Below are 19,045 nucleotides of genomic sequence, written 5' to 3'. Positions count from 1 at the left end.
GCCACTTTGTTATGGCTTCATGCAGCAGTGGTAAGTTGGGAGCTGAAATCTTTTTTTTTTCTCCCTCATCTAGGACGCTGTCAGTGACACATCAAATGTGGTGACGGAGTATTAATTGTAACCTTGAGCAAGACGATTCATACTTTTGAGCAGGCGTGATCAGCCCATGCACTGCACCCAAAACAAGCCAGCATGTGAGCGCAAAGCATTTCAGCGAGATTGCGGCTTGATTAGGATGCTCATGCGCCACAACGGTGAGGCGTAAATGCCGCGTCACTCGTGGGCATCTGCTAAAGGTGTGACAACTGCGCTCTTATGCAGTTTAATTTCGGTTTTTGAAGGGAAATCGTTTGGAATTTATTACAATGCAGAAAGTAGCAGCATCAAATTTTTGGATGCCTGGAACCAGTTATACTCTGATCTTGCAATATTGCATTAGGATCAATCGTATTGATTCTGTGCCAAACACGATTTCTTGGCAGAGTGCCACTAACACTGTCGACCATAGACACTGATGTGTGCCATGCTAATGCAGGCGAGAGTGACCGAGAGTTTTACTGGCAGCATTTTGGAAAGGCTCCATGTCGTCTTTGTCCAGCCAACGGGCTTCTATTTTCATGATTTAGCTTCTCCCGAACTCCCCTTATCTCAAAATGTTTTCCAGTTTTTTACAGCTTCGAGTTAACAGGGGTTTACTGTATTGTCATTAGTGATGTTAATTTTGTTTAGCACAGCCAGATTGTGCTGTACGCAATACAATAGCGTCACCTAAACTTAGAGAAGAAATGAATGGCTAAAAGTTTGAATTAGTTCACCAGGCAAAACAAACATTTCTGCATTGTACCCAGATCAAATAAATAACAGATCACATAAATGACACGTTAAGCTACTGCTGTGGGAGTTTGTGTGCATTGCACAAGACCTTGCAAATTTCTATTTATTTTACCACATAGTGTATGCGCACACACGTGCAAGCACCCACCTCGAGCCCCTGTGTGGAGGTGCGCAGGTGCAGCAGGGCGACCAGGGCGTACTCGCTGTTGGCGCGCACCATGGTGTTCTTCTCCTTGGTTCCGTTCACCAGTTGGGGCACCAGGGTTCGCAGCAGTTGTGGGGGCGCGCCCTTGTCCAGGCTGCGCGACAGCCATTGCACCGTCTGGGCCACCAGCTGCTTCACTTCGTTGCTCCCGTGGTTCAGGCACTGCACAGAGAAGGGGCAACTACTAACGCAAACTGATGGTAACAAGGCGCTTCACTTAACCATTACTGTGTGCCAACAACAGGGAGGGAAGGAAAGGCAGAGCTCAAGACCACCACGCCCGAACGAGAAAGCTGCAACTATAAACAGAAAAAACAATGATTCAAGAGGATAGATGACATAACCTCTTCAAACAACCATGATGTAAATACCGTATTTATTTGAATCTAGGCCGACTCCGATTCTAAGCCAACCCCCCAAAAGCCCGAAGCCAGCACGAAAAAAAAAAAAAGAACTTACCTTGAATGTAGGCCGAACAAAAAAGCGAGGACAGCATTCGCAAAATGAACCAGCATTTATTAAATATTGATACATGCATATTGCGTGTTTCTTATGGACAATGCGCGCGGGCGCCCAGACGAAGAAGACGAATTGCGCTTTGCTCTCGAGCTGTCGGCTGAACTGGCCAGCGCTGCAGCTATCCTGTGTAAATATATTTTGTAAATAGTCTCCAGTACTCAATCCTTCGTTCACGTAACATTTTGGTGGAGCATGCCGTTCCCCGTCCTCGCCACGGAGCTCCGCAGCGGCCGCACCGTCCAGCTTTCCACCATGGCTCCCGCTGACGAGACCTCGTCTGCTCCTACTACTCCGACTCCACCCACAACGTACGTCACGGTTGCCACTCCCCGCGATCCTGGCATATTCTCCGGCCAAGATAATGTCGACGTTGATGACTGGCTCGGCATGTATGAGCTTGTTAGCCGCAACAACCACTGGGACCCTACCATAATGCTCGCGAACGTCCTCTTCTACTTGGACGGAACACCTCGTGTCTGGTTCCGGACACACGAGGAGGAGATCTCTAGCTGGGATGCTTTCAAGGCGAAGCTCCGCGACCTTTTTGGAAATCCGACCGGTCGGCAGCTGGCTGCAAAGAAAGAGCTTGCTACTCGAGTGCAGTCTTCTACTGAATCGTATGTCTCGTACATACAGGACGTGCTCGCTCTTTGCCGAAAAGTCGACGCGAACATGGTCGAAGTTGACAAGGTAGGCCACGTTCTCAAAGGGATCGCGGACGATGCGTTCAACTTGTTGATATTCAACAATGTGTCCACCATCGACGTCATTATCAAGGAATGCCGCCGCTTTGAGCTCGCCAAAAGCCGCCGCGTCATTCCGCAGTTCTCCCGGCTCCCTAACACGGCTGCGACGTCCTCCTGCGTCGCCATTACCGCTTCACCCCCGTCCAATGAGACCGTCACACGTATTGTTCGCCGCGAGCTCGAGGCTGTAAGTCCTGCCCCGTTCCATCCACGCCCAGTTGCACCCACCATTGACCAACCAGCCCCGGCGATCTCCCTCATTCAGGAAGTTGTGCGGCAAGAATTTGCCAACCTCGGTTTTCCTGCTGCCTGCTCCGTCTCGCGACCTGACGCCCGACTGGTGCCGACAGCTGCGCCTAGCACCAATCTGTATTCCCCTTCCAGATACCGCAACCCTACAGAGTGGAGAACTCCGGATGACAAGCCCATTTGCTTCCGTTGTCACCGCATTGGCCACGTCGCTCGCCACTGCCGCACCTCCTGGATATCGCCGTATTCGAGCTACTTCTCCCCGTCTCCGCGCCCATATGCCGACCCTCGCCGCTACTCGCCTCGCCGTATGCCTTCTACCTCTGACGTATCCATCGATGACAGTCGTCCCGCTCGCTCACCGTCACCTCTGCGCCGTCGGTCCCCGTCGCCCCAGCCACGCCGCTATTCGTCGCCGACCAATTATGGATCTTCCCGGACGGAAAACTAGACCATGCAGCTCCTGGGGGTAGCGCTGCATTATCTTCGTCGTGTCAAAATCCCCCATTGACGCTCCCAACGAACCAGAACTTACTTGATGTCCACGTCGACGGTGTCCCTTTGACGGCGTTAATAGATACTGGTGCCCAGGTGTCCATAATGAGTAATAACCTCCGTCGTCGATTGAGAAAGGTTCTCACGCCTGCTACTACACGAGCCGTACGCGTCGCCGATGGCAGCACTGTTGCCGTCACTGGAATGTGTACTTCCCGGATCAGTATCGCCGACCGCCACATTCCAGTTCTTTTTACAGTGCTGACCAATTGTCCCCATGACCTAATCTTCGGACTAGACTTCCTTACGGCGCATTCAGCTTTGATCGACTGTTCTACCGGTACCCTTTGCCTCGAACTTCCTCTACTCGCGCATATTCGTGCTGAACTGCCGAACAACTTTAGTCCAACCGCCTTCGTCCGCCTGCCGCCTAAAACCTTGACTTTCGTCGAATTGCTATCATCTTTCCCTCTGCCCGATGGTGATTACGTCGCTACTCCTGTTCCTGATGTCCTTTTGATGCGCGATATCACTGTGCCCCACTCCGTCGTAACCGTCGCCGATAACCGGACATGCCTTCCCGTCGTCAATTTTGGACTAACAAAGCAAGTTCTCCCCCACGGCATATCGGTTGCAACGCTGCGCGCTATAGGAGATGACCACGTCACGGCGTTTTCCGTAGACGGCTGCTCCGAGTCTTCACCATGTCCACAGGATGCTATTTGCCGTGACGAAACCTTTAGTCCCATGATTGCTGCGGACCTATTGCCTGAACAAGCAGCAGCTCTGTGTCGCCTTTTGGTTTCGTACCAAGACATCTTCGACCTCCACAATCGACAGTTGGGCCAGACTTCAAATGTTAGGCACCACATAAATACTGGTGATGCCAGTCCTATTCATCGCCGGCCATATCGAGTTTCTCTTTCAGAGCGTAAGGTTATTCAAGATGAAGTGCACAAGATGCTTGCCAAAGGCATTGTTGAACCCTCGTCGAGCCCTTGGGCGTCGCCCGTTGTGCTTGTTAAAAAGAAAGATGGCACGTGGCGCTTCTGCGTAGATTATCGTCATCTAAACCGAATTACTAAAAAAGACGTCTATCCCTTGCCTCGCATTGACGACGCCCTCGATTGTCTCCACGGTGCCAACTACTTCTCATCAATAGACCTTCGGTCTGGTTATTGGCAAATTTCTGTGGATGAAAGGGACCGAGAGAAGACCGCATTTGTCACCCCTGATGGTCTTTATCAATTCAAAGTTATGCCATTCGGTCTGTGCAACGCCCCAGCCACATTCGAGCGTATGATGGACTCTTTGCTTCAAGGGTTCAAATGGACAACATGCCTTTGCTACCTAGACGACGTTCTCGTATTTTCACCTACGTTTGAGACACACCTCGAGCGCTTATCAGCTGTTCTTCAAGTCTTTCGCGAGGCTGGGCTCCAACTAAATTCCTCGAAGTGTCACTTTGGTCGTCGGCAGATTACAGTGCTGGGCCACCTCGTCGACGCTTCCGGTATTCAACCAGACCCGGAGAAAATTCGTGCTGTCACGTCTTTTCCTGTACCTCAGTCTGTCAAAGACGTCCGAAGTTTTGTAGGACTCTGCTCCTACTTCCGACGGTTCATTAAAGACTTCGCAGCGATTGCCCGACCACTTACGGATCTTCTGAAGAAGGACGTGCCGTTTACCTGGGGTCCCGCTCAAACTGCCGCGTTTTCCCACCTGACCAACATTCTCACCACGCCGCCTATTCTGGCCCACTTTGACCCGTCCTGCCCTACAGAGGTCCGTACCGATGCCAGTGGTCACGGTATCGGAGCCGTCTTAGCCCAACGCCAACAGGGACGCGATCGTGTTATCGCCTACGCTAGCCGCCTCCTCACAGCAGCGGAGCGCAACTATTCGATTACAGAGCGTGAATGCCTGGCCCTCGTCTGGGCGGTTTCTAAATTCCGCCCGTACTTGTATGGCACGCATTTCTCTGTAATCACGGACCACCACGCGCTCTGCTGGCTTTCCTCACTCAAGGATCCTACCGGCCGGCTTGGTCGCTGGGCTCTGCGGCTACAAGAATTTTCCTATGCGGTAGTCTACAAGTCGGGCCGCCTACATCAAGACGCAGACTGCTTATCACGCTATCCAGTGGACGAACCACCCGCCGACCCTGACACCGATGCCGACGCTTGCGTTTTCTCGGTTTCTCGGCTGCCACAAGTCGCCGACGAGCAACGCCGTGATGCCACCTTGCGCGCCATCATTGATCGTTTGGAATCTTCGCCTTCTGATTCGTCCCTTCATTTGTTTGTTCTCCGGGATGGTGTATTATACCGCCACAACGTCCGCCCCGACGGTCCTGCCCTACTCCTCGTCATTCCTCGGCACCTCCGGTCCGCTGTTCTCCAAGAACTTCATGACTTTCCAACGGCAGGTCACCTCGGCGTCTCCCGCACCTACGACCGGATTCGCCGACGCTTCTTTTGGCCAGGCCTCGCCCACTCCGTACGGAAATACGTTGCGGCGTGTGATAAATGCCAGCGGCGGAAAACACCATCGACGCTCCCTGCCGGGTGCCTTCAACCGCTCGACATTCCTTTGGAGTCGTTCTTTCGCGTTGGCTTGGACTTACTTGGCCCTTTCCCTCTATCAACGTCTGGCAACAAGTGGGTCGCTGTGGCGACAGATTACGCCACGCGCTACGCCATCACCAGAGCGCTTCCAACAAGCTGTGCCACAGATGTCGCCGATTTTCTTTTACGCGACGTGATTCTGCAGCATGGAGCTCCACACCAACTGCTCACTGACCGTGGTCGGACATTCCTTTCAAAAGTCATCGCCGACATACTGCAGTCCTGCTCAACCAGGCACAAGCTGACTACGTCTTACCATCCACAGACCAATGGTCTCACGGAGCGTCTCAATCGAACCCTGACAGACATGCTTGCAAAGTATGTCTCGTCTGACCATACTGATTGGGACCTCGTCCTACCGTATGTCACATTTGCATATAACTCTTCGCGCCACGACACTGCCGGCTATTCCCCGTTCTTTCTGTTGTTTGGCCGAGAACCCACATTGCCACTGGACACATCCCTTCCAACCGCCGCAGCAGAGACCAGCGAATATGCACTTGACGCCATCACCAGGGCTGCCCAAGCTCGCGAAATTGCCCGCGCTCGCCTCCTGACCTCCCAAGCGAACCAGCGGCGTTTGTACGATCGACATCACAGAGACGTTCACTTTTCGCCTGGATCTCTGGTACTCCTGTGGTCACCGACTCGTCACGTTGGCCTGTCTGAAAAACTCCTGTCTCGGTACACAGGCCCATATCGAGTGCTGCGTGCCGTGACTCCAGTTACGTATGAAATCGCCCCAGTCAGTACCAGTGCCCCATCTGCCCCGACTTCCACTGACGTTGTGCATGTCGCACGCCTAAAACCATATTACCCTCCTGTACCCACTGACGTTTAGATGCACCGGGACGGTGCTTCTGCCGCCGGGGATAATGATACATGCATATTGCGTGTTTCTTATGGACGATGCGCGCGGGCGCCCAGACGAAGAAGACGAATTGCGCTTTGCTCTCGAGCTGTCGGCTGAACTGGCCAGCGCTGCAGCTATCCTGTGTAAATATATTTTGTAAATAGTCTCCAGTACTCAATCCTTCGTTCGCGTAACAATATGAACATGCCGAGCTCATTCTACGTCGCCATCGCTGCTAGCCTTGTCGCTATCTTCCATCTTCAAACAGTGCACTATTTTCAGTACCATCAAGCGCATTAGAGATGCTGAACATTTGGAAGGAGCGCACGATCCATGTTTGCCATCCTCGTTGCAGCGCACGCAAAAAGCATCTCCCGTGGCCCCCTCCGACGATGGACGTTTTTCTTATCGATGCCGAAGTCCCACCCGGCTTGAACATTTGACTATGCCTCTACGGCTCGCACAACTACCGTATTTACTCGATTCTAACGCGCCCTCGATTGTAACGCGCACCCATTTCCGTGACGACAAAAAAGTCTTTTACAGTACCGCTCACATGCTTTTAAACAGAAATACAACTTTCTGTCATTTGGAAAAACAGATTTCCTCCCGATGCACTGAAGTTGCGTTGAATAAAAAAAGTCGCAGTTTCATCGAATACGATGAGTACGATCTTGGAGGCTGCCATGTAGGATTTGCCACTGGCTTGGCTTCGAGCAGCTCGCTCTGTAGCCTCCAAGATTGGGAGATGCCCGCTATCACTAGAGAGCGTGTGCCATCCTCCAGTCTCAAAGGCCATGCGTGCTCTCCTTAGCTGACAGAACGCTCGAGGGGACGGCACTTTCTTTTGCTTTTTACAGCGCAGCTGTTAAGGGCTAAGTCTTCGATGGTCATGTCCGCGTGTAGAAAAAAACTCTCATTGGCCGTATGCTGTAGGTCCCTCGCGTGCTTTCACGGAGAGCGAACACACGGCGGACAGCAAACTCGGCTTCTTCCGTCGCGCGAAAGGCCGTTGGGGGACGGGAGGTGACGTTTAGCTGCGGCACCAAATGCGTATCTTGCGACCGGGCCCAAGGGAAACTTGCGACTCAATCACCTGCGCGAAAGGAGGAAAACGGGAAGGCAGCGCGGGAAGGAGGGAGTGTGGCTTTTGCTCTGCAAGCAGTTAACTGCGTACTTGTACATTGCGCGGCGATGGGCGGTCGCGCGCACCGCAACTTGAAAGCAATCTCCACACAGCTCTGACCTTTGTATGCGCTATGCTTTCGCCGCTCAGTTTCCGTTGAAGTGATAGACCGCATGAACCTTCGCTCAGTGCTGCTGGCGGGTTTGCTCACACCAGCGTTTTCACAGCGATTGTGTGCGATCATCGAGTGTGATCTATTCATGTCTGCGTGTGTGCGCTGACACCACCCTTGTTAATTCAGTTAGTAGGCGAATGTGTCCAAGTTTATACAGCCGATAAAACTACTATCCTTACTCCGTATAGCTCGCTACTAATTTGCTATCGCAATTGATGCTTCGCCTTTCAAGCGAAACTGCGTTTGTTTCACACTTTTATTATTTCAGTCTAAGAAGATTTAACATAAAAGGCATGCGCTGCTGGTGTTTTGTTTCATGACATTTGTTTATGGGCTGTCATTCGCAAGTTCAGCAATGCGCAGAACTGTTGCCGACGGCGGCGTTCTGCCCACGTTCGCACCGAACGCGCACGGCATTGGTGATGTGTTTATGAATAACGTGCCAATCTTTGCCGTACACCCTACGGCGGTGTATCGTAGCGTCCATAAGGCTATGGTCCCTATAGTCACTAAATAAATGAAAACCATCGGATCATATATATTTCTCATTCTTTAATAGTTCAAATAACCAATTGCACCATCACATCTGAATAGTTATAATTGGAAATACATAATTCCCGCCATAGTACAGCTTCGCTAGTCTTCTATCTCCACCCCACTGGAAGGGCTGACAGTTTTTTATGGCGACAGTATGGATCGCTCCGTAACAATATCTTTTTTTTTTGGGGGGGGGGGCAGCACTATCGTTTTAATCACTTAATGCGGGATCAGTCTTTTTTAAGTTTGGTTGCTATTTTGCACGTGGTGTGTCCACAGAGCAGGTGTGTCTTGGAGACGTCGCATCTTTGTGTGTGTTAGTGCGGCTTCGCATTTGTGTGATCAGCACCACCTCCTGTGCCTTCGCAAAATCCAAGTAGTGCAAAGTAATGGGGCTCGTTTCTTCAATCTGTATAGCGATCTCTGCCAACAGAAATTGCCAACGCGGTGACACTCTTGTGGACTGTACACAGAGACAATGTCGGTCTTGTGCAAATCGGAGCAAATCTGATCGCCTCCAAGCGTAGTATGAGACAGCATTATTAGGTCTGTCAATTCAGCAATATTAGCAATTCATTTTTTGGGGTGAACGAATTTTTCGGACTTTTCGATTTTTCCTGCTATCTTTCAGTCCCCACGAGGTGCGGAAAATTGGTCGGCGACTGCACCTCCCATGGTGGCTGCACGATTGCAGCGCCAGACTTCCCTCTAGATTTTAGGAAACTATGCCCGTGAGGCCGTCACTGTTGTTGCATTGTTGTCATTCCAGCTTTGTCATCCGAGTGTTGTCATGCCGTCATCGTCATGCAGTCGCTTTGCAGTCCATTGCCAAGCGAGACAGAAATCTTCCTCAAAATTTTGACAATTTTTGTTGTCGGGGAAGTTCTCACGATAAACATGCAGGGGTTCTTTTACACTGTTCACGTCTGTAACTAACCGTGCCTGTCATTCTGTTCAGCAGCAATGTATCAGATTCCAAATCAGAGCACTGGCTTTTATGAGCACTGAGCCCACATGGCTGTAGCCTCCCCTTCATGTAGCTCCACCTACCTTGGCAAATGTTGTCAGTAGCACTTGCGGCAGCTCCTCAGAGTTGAGAAGCATGTGACGTAAGCAGTGGCCAGTCCCACGCACTCCACCAATCACAATGGGCACCTGCAAATGCAAAGAACATTTCAAGTGAATGCACCTTGAGCCAAGTGCCGTATATTATCACACGGACATAATTTTTTTTGTACACATACATTGTCACACATTGTTTTGCTTTCTTTATTATTACATACACATTACCTTGCTTTTTGACAGTGACCATTTTTCACCGGATTGCTACTGTTATTTATCGCATGGTGCATGATGCACATATTGCATCCAAAAGTTCTTGAATGTTAAAGTACTAAAAGTTGTGCGAGTTTACCAACTCGCCCACCAACTACCAGCACTTGTGTGTTACCTTTGCCTTGTGTCCTCGTTTCTCGTGTGTGCGGTGCAGTTTCAGAATTCTTGAATGTTGTCAACAGTTCTTCAGTGAAGGGCTTTGTCCAATCAGATTACGTGCACAACTTGAACAGTGTTGCACCTTCTCAAGTGGATGCGAGCATGAGCAATTATTTTGGAATGTACCATGATACGCACTTAAATAGCCCATCGACTTGACTCGTGAACTTGCGACCAATTCATATGATAGCCTTGCCATTATGTGGACTCAGTTTCGCATTTATCTGCTACACTCAAGAAAAACTGGAAGCGCATGCAATTAAGTTTGTCTTGCCCTTTTCTCTGCCTCTTGTTTGTTCTTTTCACACTGTTCTTTCCATTTCAGCCACGAATACACACTAACTTGCTTCACTTTCAGTGCTTCAGACTGGCTCGAAGACATACTGACATCAATGCATACTCACTTCGACTTGCTCAGAAGTGGACTTGCATGCCACAGAGGCTTTACTCAGGTTTCCTCAAGCATGCCCTCCGAATCTGAGTGAGTCTGCCAACCTATGGCAGCGACAACTTCATCTGTTGGGGAGGAGCTTCGGGTATAGGCATGTATGTGAATACAGCTATAAATATGGCCATAAAGTTTGCACCTCTTCAAGCCATGCACGGCTGGGATGATTACCCTGTAAGACAAACAGTTTGAGATGTCTGTTTGACTTACCTTTAACTTATGATCAATCGTCTTAAGAACTTCAGATCAAGATTTGTAAAGTCCCATAAGGTTAATCTGAAAGAGAGTACAGTTGACTTCTGCTAATTCGACCCTGACGGGACTGATGGAATTGGTAGAATTATCCGGCTGGTCGAATTAAACAAAAAGAAAAAGAATCACAGAACACACCGCTGATATCTTTGGCAGAACTGTCGACTTCCATTAATTCGACTCCGGCTAATTCAATCCCGACCAAAGGTCCTGGCCGGCGCCCATACATTTCTATGGGCCCAAACTATCGTTATTTCAATCCTAAAATTGGCCTTTGCCAGACAATTCAAACTTGACCAGTCAGCACACACATGCCCGACTCCTACGGTGACCCCAGTAGCGACCCATTAGGTGGCAGCGTCTGTCTCTGCAGAGTTTAGGGGACAGTGCATGCTATGACCAAACGTCAAAAAAGCCTGCCCTTCACATTGAGCACACGTAAAAATTTTCCAAGGGCTTGCCCTAGGGAGATTTTTGAGCAATAACCGTAGCTCACAATATCTAATTATGGTATTTACCAGATTTGTGCCTCTTTTGTTCGTCCTTTTCAAGAAAGAAGATGAGGACTGCTGCAGCAACACGACCGCGACAGCAGCCACGACGGACAAAATGCTCCCTGCACTCGACGTGCTGAGGCATTCAGTGGCACGCGGAAACATTCGCGAGATCATGTGCGCGCACTTCTATGCCTTCCAGAAGGGGATCGTTGACGATTTGGGCAAGAGGAAAACGCACACGGATAGTAGAACCTCATTAATGTTCTTCAAGGAACTGCGAAAAAAAAAAAAAAGTTGCAGTTTCGCTCGAAAGGTTAAGCAATGATTGTGATAGCAAATTAGTACACAGTTGTACGAAGTAAGGATAGTAGTTTTATCAGCCAAATAAACTTGTTAACATTCGCTTACTAAATAAATTATCAAGCACGGTGTCCCGCACGCACAGGTAAACATGAACACATCTCGCTCGATGACCACGAAAACTTGCTGTTAAAACGCTGTAGTCGGGAAGCGCGGCTACAGCAGTGAACGAATTGACCTTCGCGCCGTCTCTCGCTTCAACGCGAACCAAACGTCGAAAGCACAGCACAACATCGAAGATCATTTTGAAGATAAGGCCCGCGTGAGCGCGTACTTTGCGCAAGTCGCAGATCGCTTTGAAGACACCTCGCTCGCGCAACTGCACTGTATAGGTAACGTGCCGGTCGCTTGTTGCAACGTGCAAGCTGGCTACACTGCTAAATTTACGTGACCGCCACATTCAAACGCAACGCAAGATGCAGGAAAATTAGATTGGCGACGTATCAAGGGGAACTTAATACATGGAAGTCAATGAGATTTAGGTCGGGACTGCGAAAATGCGACGTATCAGCCGGGAAAACGCAGCAGCGAGGAACTTATCAAAAGGGTTCCATTATTAGGAATTTTTTCTGCTAAAAATAGTCGACTCCCGTTAATACGAAGTTCACGGGCACCGCGAAAAACTTTGAATTAAACAAACTTCCAATTAACCACAAGGAACAAAAACGGATATTTTTATTCGAAAAATGACTATGAAAAAAAATAGGTTATTGCCGTCTGCTTCTGCTTGCGGCATCTTGCTACGGAGAGCAAGTTCTGCAGGCTGTAGACGTGGCCGAGTGCTTTGTCGGCATTGCTCTCTGCAGCAAAAAACCGCTGCGCGATGGCAAGGCCCGCAGCTACATCAGCAGCCGCAGGTTGTGGCTCACTTAGAATGTTGCAGTCCTCGTCACTTTCGTTAGCAGCCTCGTTGGGCCGAACCATTTCAATTATTTCACTGTCCGTCAGCGTACCGCACATTTCAACACTGCCATCAATGGCGACGTACTCTTCGAAAGTGACGTCACCGAGAGCTGCTTGAAGAGTATGGTCGTCGAGCTCGCTTGTGTCTGCTTCCCCCGCTGGAGAAGACGAACCAACTCCAGCCACACTTGCACTAAAACCACATACCCTGAAGCAGTTTGCAATTGTTTCTTCTTTAACGCGGCCCCACGCTCGCGCTAAAAAGTGGCTAGCACTGAGGAGGCTCACCTCGTACTGCATGGAGCTCTCCATGCACAAGAGCTTCCGCTCGAGAAGGTGCTTTCGGTACAGCACCTTCACATTTTTTATGATCCCCTGATCCATAGGTTGCAACACCGATGTTGTGTTGGCTGCCAGGTAGGCGACGCGGATGGCACTCAAGGCCGGCACATTCATGTAGGCACTGCACTGATCTACAAGAAGCAATACCTTGCGGTTAGATGACGCGAACTTGCGATCTAGTTTATGTAGCCAGTCTTTAAATAGTTCCGATGTCATCCACGCCTTTCTATTGGATGCGTAATCGACAGGCAGCGTTTTGACGCCCTTAAAACATCTAGGCTTAGCGGCCTTGCCAAGCACCAGCAGGCGACATCGCTCCGTGCCAGTCATGTTCGCGGCAATTAAAACGGACACTCTCTCTTTGCTGCGTTTCCCTCCAGCACAGTCATCGTCCTTGAAGGTCAATGTCTTCTCGGGTAACATCTTGTAAAAAAGTGCCGTCTCGTCGGGATTGAAGATGTCTTCCGGCTTGTATTTGCTCAAGTATTCGCGAAGCTTTTTGTTCTCTCCACGTCGCACATGTTTCCTGGTCGACGGACGCCCTTTCGCCACTCACGCTTTTGAACACCAGGTCGTGCCGTTGCTTCAAGCGTGTCAACCATCCATCCGAAGAGGCAAAGTTTTCAATTCCTAACATTGCCGCAAGCGATAAGGCTTTCGCTGCAACGATATCGCCACTGAGCGGAAGGTGATTGCTCCGTGCCTCCCTAATCCAAATGAGCAACGCTTGCTCTAACTCCGGGTGGGCGCTGGTGCGCATTCTCTTGCGAGACATCTTGAACTGGTCTTTCTCAACCGCTTCGAGTATCGAGCGCTTGTTCTTCAGGAAGTTTGAAAGAGTGTTGGGCTTGATGCCGTACCTTCGTGCGATGTCCTGCTTGGCGATGCCTCCTTCCTCAACTTCTTTCATAATCTTTACTTTCGTCGCCAAGTCGAGCGTCCGATAAGGTCCGCGGGTTGCCATTGTCGCAACTGCAGGTGAAATGCGGCACGCCGCAAGCGGAACCTCTGTGCAACGAGGCTTGACGCACTACAACACTCGAGGAAACAAACGGATAGCGCAGAGAGGCCTAGTACGTCAACGCCACAGAAAGACCACGTGACGCGGCTAACCTTGCCGCCTGATGATCTTCGGCGCTGTCGTCAGCTGCGATGCCGAAGACGCCAGTACCTAACATTGACGCTTCATGAGCTGTGGCGCTGTAGTCAGCTGCGATGCCAACGATGCCCGTGCGGCACGCAAAGCTGATTTTCACTTTAAAAATAGGAAATTTCTCTAACATTACGATCACGTCGAGACATCCGATTGAGAAATAACTTCTAATTAACCACTATTTTAGACTTCTAACTTCTAATTACCGAGCATTTTTTTCTGTTGGTTTGCATGCAAAACTGACGGGACCCCTGCTTCACTTCCAATTAACCGAAATTTCCAATTAAGCGACTTCGAATTATCGGGAGTCGACTGTAAATTCATATTTTCTTGATTTTGTGTATGTTTTGATGATACAACCCCACGAGATTCGTATCACCGAGATTTTACTGTAGATCCATGCGCATTTTTCTTGCAGAAAAATCGGGTGCGCATTTAAGATTTCTATTTTGTTTAAGTGCTTTAATGTTATTTCTACGTTAGTTTTCTACTTTATACCCATAGAAAGGAGGCGTGCAGTTGATCCAGGATCATGTTAGAATCAAGCGAATATTGCCAAATGAATCCACGGTGTGTCTGCCATTATTTCTGCAACTCAAACGTTTAACTCGACCACCCAGATAATTTGATCAATTTTGTTAGTCCCTTCAGGGCCAAATTAGCGGAAGCCAATTGTATTCGCCGCGACTAAACATGTCCCCACATCGAAAGCGCACCCACATTTTACGGGTTCGGAGTGGAATGCTAATAATTAAAAACGACATTAAAGGTCCTAAACAAAGTAGAAAGAGAACGCGCATCCGATTTTTTTAAAGCAAGAAACACACAGCATGCCTTCGACTCTGGCAATAAGAAAAAGACAAGACCGGCAAACTTTAACTTCGCAGAATATAAATTAATTATTATTCATCGTCATCTCCTCAGACAGCACTCTATCGCTGTTTATGAAGAACAGCAACGTGTCGTCCTTTGTACAGTCCAAAGTGCTTTTGATATTCTGCATTTATCAAACGATTCTGCAACAGTCGAAGAGGGAATGATGGCGCACGCCTAGACTAACCACTTCGCTACTTCATCCTGCGATGCATGCGATTCTTCGAAATGCCAGGAACACGTATGTGACACGACTTTTGTTACGGCTAGCTGAACACGTAGAATAACTTATTGTTTGAATGTGTTTTCATAATCAGACTAAAAGCAGCGCATGGTTGCCGTCGTGCTATGAAAAAACTCGGTCTGTCACCATCCATGGTTGCCATCTTGTGATGGCAGTGGCGATGACACTGGCTAGACTGGCTCTGATCGTAGTGGCTATGGTGAACAGATTACACCCCCCCGAACAACTTCTGGGTCAACTTTCTGAGAAAAAAAAAAAAAAAGGTGTAGTAGAATTGGGTAAACATTGCAATAATTCATTGCGAGCTATTGTTCTCGCTTTAAAATCTTTCTGGGTCAGGCCGAAAATAGCCGTTTTTGACGGGAGACAATATGTGTGACACATTGTCTGTACCCTAACCCAAGACGGACTCTGCCACTATTAGAGTCACCACTGCGGTCAGCACTGGGGCCGAATTTCACAGCGAACACTAATTTCAAGATCGAAATAATGAAAGTTTGTCCCACAGAAATGCATGGGTGCCAGCGGGGATCTTTTGACAAATTAACCGAAAAATAGAATTAATCAGAGTCGAATTATGGAAGTATTGAATACTGTATAAGGTATCCCTGATACTGTTGACTACTCACCCGGTCGGCAGTCATGTACTTGATCAGTGTCTTGAACACTCGTTCTCTCCAGTCGTCCGTGAGGATGCGCTCGGGAGCTTGCTTCAGCGCCACCGAGAGCGTCACGCTGCAACCATGCCTTAATGTCCAGTCCTCGCTAGGGTCATCGCCTGCAGCAACATTTGTCCTATTTGTTATAGCGAGCTTCGACTGTCTTCAGGACACTCTGTGGGGATTGAGGGTTGCGCCGGCATGATCGCGCGCGCTTCGCCTGCTCTGCCATCCCTCGCCATCGTTCCCCGCTGGCCTCCTTCTCCGCCCGCGCCGCCTAACCGGTTCCCGCGGTGGCGCTGCGCACGCGGCGGTTGGCGGTGGGGGCGGAGCGCTGACGTCACGACGCGGCCGGTTGTCGGCCGCTAGCGGGAAAGCGTGGACTTCTCTCCGGGACCAGCGCACGGTACGTTCATGCTTTCCTCTCGTCCGCCGACACCTTTGTGACTAGGACTGAGCTCGCGCACGGTGCCTTTGCCCGTGCGGGGAGCGCGTACTTTGTGCTGATCCTTTCCCGACGCTAAGCCGACGAGCGGTGCCATTAGTGCTCGCGCGAGGTCGTACCCCGCCGAGCCGCACTTGCCGAAAGCCTAAGCCGAAGGATATTGCCCGTGCTCTCGCGAGTTGACCCATTGGTTATCGCCAGAGCAAGTAGCATAGCCGCCGGGACTTTTCCTAGCGGCGTGTCCCAGCTTGAGCCTGTGCTCTCGCCGCGACGTGCTATAGGCGCCTGTTATTGTATTTTCGCCCTGGTGCGGGACCCCTTTGGCTCCCCTCCGTGCGGGCGTTTGTGCAGTGCTGGTGCCGACGGTTTCAGTAAACGGTTTCCGTCAACTCAGGGCTTTACTGTGTTTTTGCGTGCGTCGCTTGGTAGCCCCTTGCGGCCTCTGAGCTCGCGCGCGAGCGGTGCTGGAGGCGACGGCTGACGCGGCCCTGTGGCTCGCTAAGCTCGAACCCGCGGTGGTTGGTCTCCTGTGAGACACCAAGAACCCACAACTCAAAGAATGTGTCAGCCAGAAAGCTGACTATTCACACACTCCCAATACAAATGCATTTCATTAAGATGACACAGCTTGACGACAACATCATTGCACAGCTCAGAGAACCAGGCTCCTGAGCCCTCACAATATCACGCATGCTGTCAGAAGCTCACAAAGCTAAATCACACTGCCATGCACAAAAAGCTTTACGATTATATCAATCTATGACTCGGGCTTTGGAACAATCTATCACGAAGCAGCTGTAAAACAAGGCTATTGACTATTCAAACAGGCCACGATTTCGAGTTATTGACCAGCGATTCCTTATATCAATTCACTAGATCAACAATTACAGTAGACTCCTTTCAAGATGAGCGAATTTCAGAAAACTGCTCGTCATGCCAGAGGTAGAGCTTGAAACTACAGTGCACCAAGTCTAAGAAACTAAATAAGAATCTCTGAACTGTTCAGCTTATCAAATTGTAGCTTCACAGGTTCATGATGTTACGGAGGAGTGGGGTGTAGTGCTGTAGATACGGCTGACTGTCAACAAACAAGACGATTTCGTGGGAAAAGCATGCAAATGGTCTGTAAACACAGCATGCAAATAATCTGTGAAGACACCTTTTTACGTAATTGCACCAATATTCCCATGCCGTCAAACTTTTGTGGAGCTGCGGAGTACAAATAGGGAAGCGATTATGTAAAAAGTGACAATATTAATGGGCAGTCTATCTAAACGTGTGGACGAAAGTGGCCGACAAAAGTGGGCCTTTGGGACAAGCAATTTGAGAAGAACCAGATGATAATGCGAGTGAACGACTGAGGCTACATTTCTGAGACACGTACTAGAGAGGAATTCGCTCGAGAAACAATGGTAGAAGAACAGAGCATCGGGGGACGACTCACTTAGTAGGTGTTCTCGGGCGAAGACGGCCAGCTCATCCGGTGGCAGCCACCGGCAAAGAGAGCCCAGGCACCCGGCAGCAGCCGTGCGGCAGCCATCCTCGGAGCTGCTCAGGTAGCTGCTCACGCTGGCCGTCACACTCCGCCGCATCAGGTCCGACATCTTGTGGCCCGCTGCTGCCACCACACGGTGCAGCGCGTACAGCATCGTCTCTCTGCGCCGACCAGGCATGTAAAACGCGTCGTGTATTGAAATAAGTGGTCGTTGACGACTTGATGCCCTCAGCAAAGATGTTAAAGGTTAAGAATAAGCAAATCCTAAATTAGAAGAAAGGGCAACAGATGACTGAAAGAACGGGGTTTATAGTACAGTTCAACCACAATATAAGGAACTTCAATGCACCAAAATTCTCTATACAGTAGAACTGCACATTGTGTGGCCGTGCACGCCCTATCTTGAAAGCTATCTGCGTCGGGGGCTGAGTCTAGGTGCGACGGCGGCTTATACCTTTGTGTGTGCTTTCGTTCTCGCTGCTAAGTTTGCGTTGAAGCAATACACGATACAAAGGTCACTTCGCTCGCCATTGCTGCCGTGCTTCCTCACGCCAGCATTTTGACAGCGAGTGTCCACGGTCATCGAGTGGGATGTGTTCACGTTTGCCTGTGCGCGCTGATACCATGCTTGTTAATTTGCATAGTTAGTGAATGTTTGCAAGTTTACAAAAACTACTATCCTTACTTCGTATAGCTGTCTACGCATTTACGATTGCAATAAATGGTTCGCCTTTTGGGCAGAACTGCAACTTATTTGAAGTGGCGGCGGAAAAAAAATCTCTCAAAATTTTACCCTGCATAATAAACGCACCCCCCAACTTTGCATATTTTTCGGGGAAAAAAAAAAGCGTTCATTATGCAAGTAAATACGGTAAACTGCCAAAATCAAGATGGTGGGATAAAATGGAACAAAGTTCGTAAAGAGACGCTTGTATCTACTGAGAAAAAAATGTTATGAAAATTATGAGATATACAAAATGTAATGCCATCGAATAGGCACCATCTCTGAAAAAATCTAAATTTTTCATGGAACAGGTACTCCGCTACAAAAATATAACTGCAAGCACTACAGTTGGGCGGGCCGGGCCGTGGCCACTGATGTTCCAGGATGGTTTGTGTTGTCGTCGCTCCGAGAGTCAAAGTCCGACGAAAAAGCAGCATCCTCAGACTCGCTGCTGCTTGATCCATCGATAAAATCAACTGCAGACGCAGCAAAATCACAAAATCTGCGATCTCTCGAAGCGCGCTTGCCGCTCTCGGAGGCAGCTATTTTTGCTTTCTACTTTGACAATGCCGAAACTTCTATAGACCGTTTTTTCATGGGCGCCGCCATTTCGTAGGCAATGGCGCCATCTATGGGCAGTTGGCATGCTGGCTTGGGCGAACGCCCGTGTTGTATGCTATGGTATACGCTCGGCGGCAGTTTCTAGTAGATTTTTTCGCACTCGCGCATTCTATTTAGCATGAAATGGCGTCTTCTACATGAGGTAGGGTGCTGTGAGGCGTAGTGAAGG

The 19,045-nt window shown here is 49.6% G+C and overlaps 1 pseudogene; it reads right to left on the bottom strand.

Annotated features, from left to right (window-relative positions):
- Positions 1-922: 922 nt before the first annotated feature.
- LOC119444421 (eIF-2-alpha kinase activator GCN1-like) overlaps positions 923-19,045 on the bottom strand; it is a 152,488-nt pseudogene continuing 134,365 nt past the window's right edge.

Source organism: Dermacentor silvarum, chromosome 3 (genome assembly GCF_013339745.2).
Source record: "Dermacentor silvarum isolate Dsil-2018 chromosome 3, BIME_Dsil_1.4, whole genome shotgun sequence".
NCBI classification, from domain to species: Eukaryota; Metazoa; Arthropoda; class Arachnida; order Ixodida; family Ixodidae; genus Dermacentor; species Dermacentor silvarum.
This window is presented reverse-complemented; position numbering and strand designations above follow the sequence as displayed.